This window comes from Triturus cristatus, chromosome 6 (assembly GCF_964204655.1).
Source record: "Triturus cristatus chromosome 6, aTriCri1.1, whole genome shotgun sequence".
NCBI classification, from domain to species: Eukaryota; Metazoa; Chordata; class Amphibia; order Caudata; family Salamandridae; genus Triturus; species Triturus cristatus.
In genome coordinates this window covers 1920348773-1920355847 of record NC_140589.1, presented here as the reverse complement: position 1 = coordinate 1920355847, position 7075 = coordinate 1920348773, and the positions used below count along the sequence as shown (strand labels likewise).

At 48.6% G+C, this 7075-nt stretch overlaps 1 pseudogene; it reads right to left on the bottom strand.

The window, feature by feature from the left end:
* Positions 1 to 307: 307 nt before the first annotated feature.
* Positions 308 to 6848, bottom strand: LOC146822469 (uncharacterized; annotated as a pseudogene).
* Positions 6849 to 7075: the final 227 nt, after the last annotated feature.

Genomic DNA, 7075 nt, shown 5'->3' with positions numbered 1-7075 from the left:
CATGTCCATGGCCCGGGAGCTGCCAAACTGCGAAGCCTCCGGTCCTGTAATAGAATCAGGCTCTCAAAGGCTGCTGGGCGGCATGTCCATGGCCCGGGTGCTGCCAAACTGCGAAGCCTCTGGTCCTGTAATAGAATCGGGCTCTCAAAGGCTGCCGGGCGGAGCTTCTATGTGCCCGGGGGCTTTCAAACTGCGAAGCCTCCGGTCCTGTAATAGAATCGGGCTCTCAAAGGCTGCTGCGCGGCATGTCCATGGCCCGGGTGCTGCCAAACTGCGAAGCCTTTGGTCATGTAATAGAATTGGGCTCTCAAAGACTGCCGAGCGGAGCTTCTATGCACCCGGGGGCTTCCAAACTGCGAAGCCTCCGGTCCTGTAATAGAATTGGGCTCTCAAAGGCTGCTGGGCGGCATGTCCATGGCCCGGGTGCTGCTAAACTGCGAAGCCTATGGTCCTGTAATAAAATCGGGCTCTCAAAACTACCCCTGATGATGACGTCAGGTGAATCTGCAGGGTTTGTATATCTCAGTGTGCTAAACTTCTCTTTCAAAAACAAAACATCAGGCAGGCTGTCTTCTGCATAGTTATTGATAATAGCAGGTTGCTCCGTTTTGCAATCAACAGTGTAAGTGTCACGGTCGTCCCCTCCCTTTAGGAAATCCCCGTCACCACCACCAAAGAAGTTGGGTTTTCTGTTGCCTATGATGACATCCTGGCATGATGACCCTATGACAGTCATTATGTTCTCATTCCCTGGAAGGATGTTTAGGTCAAGGGACATCCCTGTGTCCGAGTTACGGAAATCCATGATTAACGGCTTTATCTTGGGTTCAGCAGTCGTGTTTGACACCTGGAAAATAACAAAGTCCTTGGTTTGGAACATGATGTGCTGCCATTCCCAGCCCATCTTCCATCCCTTGATAATCACACAACCCGAGGAGGCAGAATCCCAGACCTTGACAGAAGATGTGCTGACAATGGCTACTTTTACATTTTAGAACTCAGCAGCTATTTGAACGGTGTCTATTTCTCCATCTGAGGCTTGGTTGTTGATTGTGTCACAGCTCTCTTTCTCTTCCAGTACATACATGTCTTTGCCATTGCCCCCCGTGAGAAGGTTGACACCCTTCCCACCCTGAAGCACGTTTCCCGCATCATTGCCTAAAATGACATCATTGTAATCACTTCCTTTAACAAAGACGACTCTTTCCCAGGGTGAGAGTTTTAGGTTTACATTGCACCCTTCAGTGTCTCTAGAATAATCCAGGACTGTCACTTCTAGGGCGACTCTCCCATCCAGTAGAACTTTCCCCACTTTAAACAATGCACCGTCGCGACTTTTAAAACTCAAGTGTTGATATGACTCTCCCATAAACCAGCTCCTGATGACTATGTGGTGATTGTTGTTGTAGAACAGCTTCAGGTCCTGTCCTTCTTTCCTTGCTGATATTTGGCTGAACTTTATGTTGATTACTACAAGATCCATGGCCTGATCCTCTGCCTGGTTACAAATCTCTGTGTCTCCACCGTCCTCAGGGAGGAAGTAGACATCTTGGCCATTTCCACCGTGAACCAAGCTTCTCTGTGGCCCCAGAAAGAAAAGGTCATTCCCGTTGTTGCCAAATAGCTTGTAGAAGTATGTATCGAGAGAGTAATGCAGGCCTTGTGGCTTTCTTTGCTGGACTGCGTAGAACCGGTTAGGTTTTGAGTTGCCTGCGTAGGTGCCATGCAAAGAGCTTTCATCTGGCACCACCGAGCCAATCACATCTTCTTTCCTCACTGGGATCCACAGAATTGTGGCTGATTTCTTTACAAATGCAACTTTAACTGCTTCCCCAAATCCTAAAACGATGTCCACTGTTTCGCACCCTCTCTGGAAAGGGTACTCTTTGGGCAGTCTTCCAGAAGTGACTGGGTCATCGATGGTTACGATCATAGAGTTGTGGTCGGTCAATTCAACGTACAGATTGCCTCCGTAGCCAGAATCTTTCCCCTGAGTGAAGTCGATCACCGTGTGACACCCGTCACCCGCCCCCTGCTCATCGAGCTTGAAGTAATTTTTGGGGGTCTTCAGCTCATCCACCAGCTGCAGGCTCTTTCTGTGCTCCTCATCTAGTTTATGGATCTCACTGAATGTATGGAAAATGTTAAACTGATTTATTATTTCTACAAAAGAATCAATAATGTCCCGGACACCAAGAACAATTCCTTTTAGGACTGCCACAAAACGCTGCCCAACACCGGCGTCGGGCGGCAATGAGTCGAGCTCGTGCTTGATTTCATGGTACAAAGGATCTATCGCCAAGCGGATTATAGTCAAAGCAACAGTGACTGGCAGCATTTCCGGCCCGAGCAAGCTGGTTACTAATATTGTTCCATCCAAGGCGGCATCCACGAATCCAATGGCACTGCCCTGCTTAATATCTTCATATATATTAAATGCGGTAAATGCAACAGAAAGAACTGGAATGCTTTCGGCTGCTTCTCCTATTGAAGACAATGAGTTTGTAAATTTAGCAGCGGCGACCCCTTCCAGCTTCTTAGAGATCTTAGCAACCGCTTGCTTTGAGGTGCTGCTGATGAAGTCATTGACGACTGCATTAACACCTGAGAGTTCTGTTACACCGTGAACGCCCTGCGCCACCATGACTCCGCCCTCCCAGTCCCGCCCTTGGGAGAACATCTGGTTTGCTGCTTGGAAGCCCATTAGGGTACCGTAAATGCCCAATCCGTGATTAATCTTGCTGGACGTAGAGTGAACGTCACTGAAGTAGGAATGCACGAGCTCCTCGGATTTTGAAGACCCTGCTTCTCCGGGGATAATGATCTCTTTGGTCATCAGGGGGTCTGTCTTGCTCTGTAATCTTAGCTTCAATCCACCACTGTATTTCTCAAGTGATTTGACTTTCCGATAGTCCGAGAGATCTCCATACCTCTGATCCGTCATGATGTCTCTGATCTTTTCCTGTAAGTGCTGCTGATCTTCTGCTGTTTTCAGAAGTAACTGTGGCTGCAGACTCCTCCCGCGCACCGCCTCTTCGAATCCTTGCATCCGACCCACATCCTTGTCAGACAGAGGTCCTATGTTTCGTCTCATGCTAGTATCGATGTCTGTGTTCTGTGTTGGTAGGGTGTTAAGGATGTCTGTACGTATTCTCTCTGAGTTCCCCTGAAGCTTTCTCAGCATTGTTCTGCGGTCTGGTGGTGAACCTGCCTCTGTATTTCCTTATAAGCCACAGCTTCATAGCAGCCAAGGTATCAGCATGTACCTCAGCAGTAGGTTCATGTACCAAGCCAATGGCTGCTTTGTTGCCCTGCCAAGTCGCTCCCCTTGCCATTGGATTGCGGAATCTAAAATCTGACCATGAGGAGGTGGCATCCCACATCAGCCTGTTGGTGACAAATACTCGAGGGTTACGGACAGGTTCAGAGATGTGCGTTGCGAGGACAGCCATGCCATCATATATGTTGATGTTGTTGCTTATCACCTCATGGTTTCCATCAACCCAATTTTTAGCCATTTCTACAAAGTCAGCTTTGCTGTGCATGTTCCCCATATCGGTGTAGGTTAGTTTGTTTAACATGTTCTGATCTACATTCACACCCTGTCTCAATGCTCCGTAATATTCAAAGTAAAAGTCATGTAGATTCATTCTGTAAACAAAATCTTTGAACTTGTCACATAAATGCTATTACTTAAGGTGTCAACAACTTCTTTTCGTAACTTTTTTAAGTCGTGTTTCGGGTTGTCATCCGTAAATGCGCACTCCTCAAGCTTTCCCCAGGTTTTTTTCAGATTGAAATTATTTTCAATAATATTTTCCTACCTCAGTCGCCTCTCATGCTTGAGTAAGATCTCTTTCCGAATCCTGTTAGTGGTGGCGATGATCTCTTGAATGTTGCCCCGCAGATCGCCCATGCCCCGGACCGTTCTCACTTTACTCATCTCAGTCGTCCCATCTGGTCTGTAGACAGGGACTGACTCTTCACTCGGGGTGATCTGTGACTCACCGGAAGCAAAGAGGGAGGTCACTTTGCTGTCAATGATTTCACTGAGGTCAGCATCGTCAATCTCATAAAATGTCCCCCTGTCTTTCACAAACAAACGCTCATTCCACGGCCTGCCTGGCGCAAGAGGCTCTAATTCAGAAAGTTGCTTTTGCTCTTCATGCCGCTGGTGACTCTTTCCTGATCTGTCTGTAGTCTCGTGAAGTTTGTTGTCTTCTCCTAGGTAGAATGTTCTCTTGTGCTTGGGGCTGCGATGGCTCCAGAGCTCAGACGCCTCTGACTCTGAGGTTCTCTTGGTCCCATCAGGTAAGACATAGGTTGAAACAGTTCGCGCTGAGACAGACCCAACTTCCAGCCCCCCTTCCCGCATGTTCACCAAAAGCTCCTCCACAAACCGCCCCCCTTCAGGCCCCTCACCAACATCACATGAAACCAGACTAACTTCTCAAAGGGTTCTACTTTTCTTAGACATGTGAAGCTCTGCTCTTTCTGTTGAAAGGGACAGGAGGGAGCTCGCTAACTCACTAGAGGTTTTACCACCCAAACGAATGTCTCCATCTCTTAGGCGTCCATGGCCTACAACAAGGAGCTTGGTATGCGGCGTCAGCTCCACGGTGTTGGCCCCCCTGGTGCGGAGAAGAGTAAAGTGCTGCGTGTTCTCACTCCATTCCATCAACGTCTTCTGCCTGCTGGTCCCGCTCTCCTTCTGAAACAGGTATTCACCACTGGACTTTACCATCTCATCGGACCCAAGCATAAGAATTACTTCATGGTTCACACCTTCTGTTTGGGGCAAGCTTCGGTAGGTGTCAATCGGATAGTTCTCAAGTATTCTTGTTGCAGTCTGTGGGAGAGACAAGAGGTGATCAATATTTATTTTATTTCACATCAGCAACCACTTGAGTCTGCTGCCCTGACCCCAATAACTGTGCTCTCTCCCAAAACTGTTATGTTCACTTTCGTAATCTCAAAATGGCAAAAACTTTTCCCCCTTATAAATCCCTAGTACATTTTACTAGGGGTACCCAGGGCATTGGTTGTAAGGGGGTCCTAAGGACTGCATCACCATCTTGTGCCATGCTGTGTCACCCAAATAAACTACTGACAGCAGTCCTGTCATTGCAGACTGCAGGTGCAGCGCAAACTGCACGATCTCGACTGCCTGTGTGGCACAATCACATACACTGCTTTTAATATATGTCAGACACCCCTAAAGAAGTCCTCCTGAGCCCAGAAGACTGTGCAATATTTTAAGGGTGAAGACAAATAAGTGCAAGCTTTTATGTCCCTATAGTGGCGTTCCCCAATGGAAGCCACTATAAGTGCTAGGGGTCCATAGGATAACAGAGGTCGCCAGTTCCATTATGGTACTGCTGAAATATGCCGTGTTTGGTACCAAACAACATGCCTTCTCCCCCCTGACACAATTCTGGTTTCGAGGGCGATGTGGCATGCACCCAAGTGTAGACCTTAGATGGTGCCTAACTGGTTGCCCCAGCTGCACTGTGCTTTGGCTGGCAAGCCACCGCTTTCCTACGCCTACTGAGGCCAAGATAAGATTCTGACCTTCTGCTAGGCACTAGGATCACTCCCAGAAGTCAGGAACAAAGGCTTCGTGTTAGACCTGGCATCTTTTGGAGTGTTTCCCCAGGTTTTTTGCTTTCTGACCTCTTGGTTTTGACTCTGTTTTTGCTGGTTTAGTGTATCTGCGCGCTTTCTCACTGCTGTTTAGTGTTCAAGCGCAAGTACTCCTGTGGTCAATTGATGTGATGGATTGGTAATTCCATGATTGGTTATTTGATTTACTAGTCAGTCCCTAGTACAGTGCACTGTGTGTGCCCAGGGCCAGTAAATCAAATGCTACTAGTGGGGCTTGCAGCACGGGTTATGCCAACCACACCTGTATCGCGTAAAAGGTAACTCGGACCATCCACTGCTGTGTCCGTGTGCAGTCTCATACTGCCTTGTCAACTTGGCGAGTGCAACCACTTGCCAGGCACTAATCTTCCCTTTTCTTGTATATCAGTCACCCCTCGGGCAGGCCCAAGGTACCCCTGTGGCCAAGGTGCAGTGTAAGTGAAAGGTAGGACATGCCCGGGTGTGTGGCATTTTCTGATAGTGAAATACTGCCAATTTCATTTTCACTATTGCAAGGCTACCCATTTCCATAGGATTGAATGGGGAGTTTGCATATAACATCTTATAAGCGTAGCAACCCCTGGGACAAGGAAGGAAAATGGAGTTTAGTATGTCTGGACTCAGAACGTTAAAATGCAGCTTTCAGCAAGGGGGATTTTTGCGTTCTGTGTCTGAAAATACCACTTTTAGAAAGTAGGTATTTTCTTGCTTACCATCCAGTGTGTCTCTGCTAGAATGTGTGTTGACTGTCTGGCTTGGGAGGGACAGGGGCTGGGGAGGCGCAGTGGCTCCAGTCTGATGGGCCAAACACAGACACTCTCTGTCTGAGAGAACAAAGGAATATAGAGTATAAATATTGGGGTCCGGACCGCAGAACTTAAGATCTCGCTAGAATCAAGGAACCTCACAGGAAGAGGAGCTGGAAGAGCTGCCAGGAGGACTACTACCCCTTTGCTGTGTTGCTGCTTTGTTAGGTTGGCCTGCAGTTGCTGCTTCTGTCTTGGGCAGTGAAAGGACTGGACAGAACTTTCTTCACTTGTGCTGAGTATCTTCAAGGGCTTGAAACTGAGCGTACCTCCTGTTCCGAAGTCTCAGGGACTGCAAAGACTTCACCAACCTCTGGGTACCGCTTCTGGAACCGCTGGTTCAGTCGCCACAGAGGAGGGAGAGCAACCGACTATGTCACCGACTCCATCGCTGGTCATGTCCTAAGGGCACCGCAGAGAGCACTGTCTGCACCTCGCACCGCAACCCTGGTCTCAATGATGACCACAACCACTGCCACTGAGCCGCTGCTTGCACCGTGACCCGTGGGCACCGCATTCTGCACCGCCTTTCTTCACTTCGCCACCTTGTTATCACCACCGCTGTTGCTGCCGCTCGCTTCGACCCCGTGACCACACTGTAGTTGGGGGCACTGCCCATAAGATCC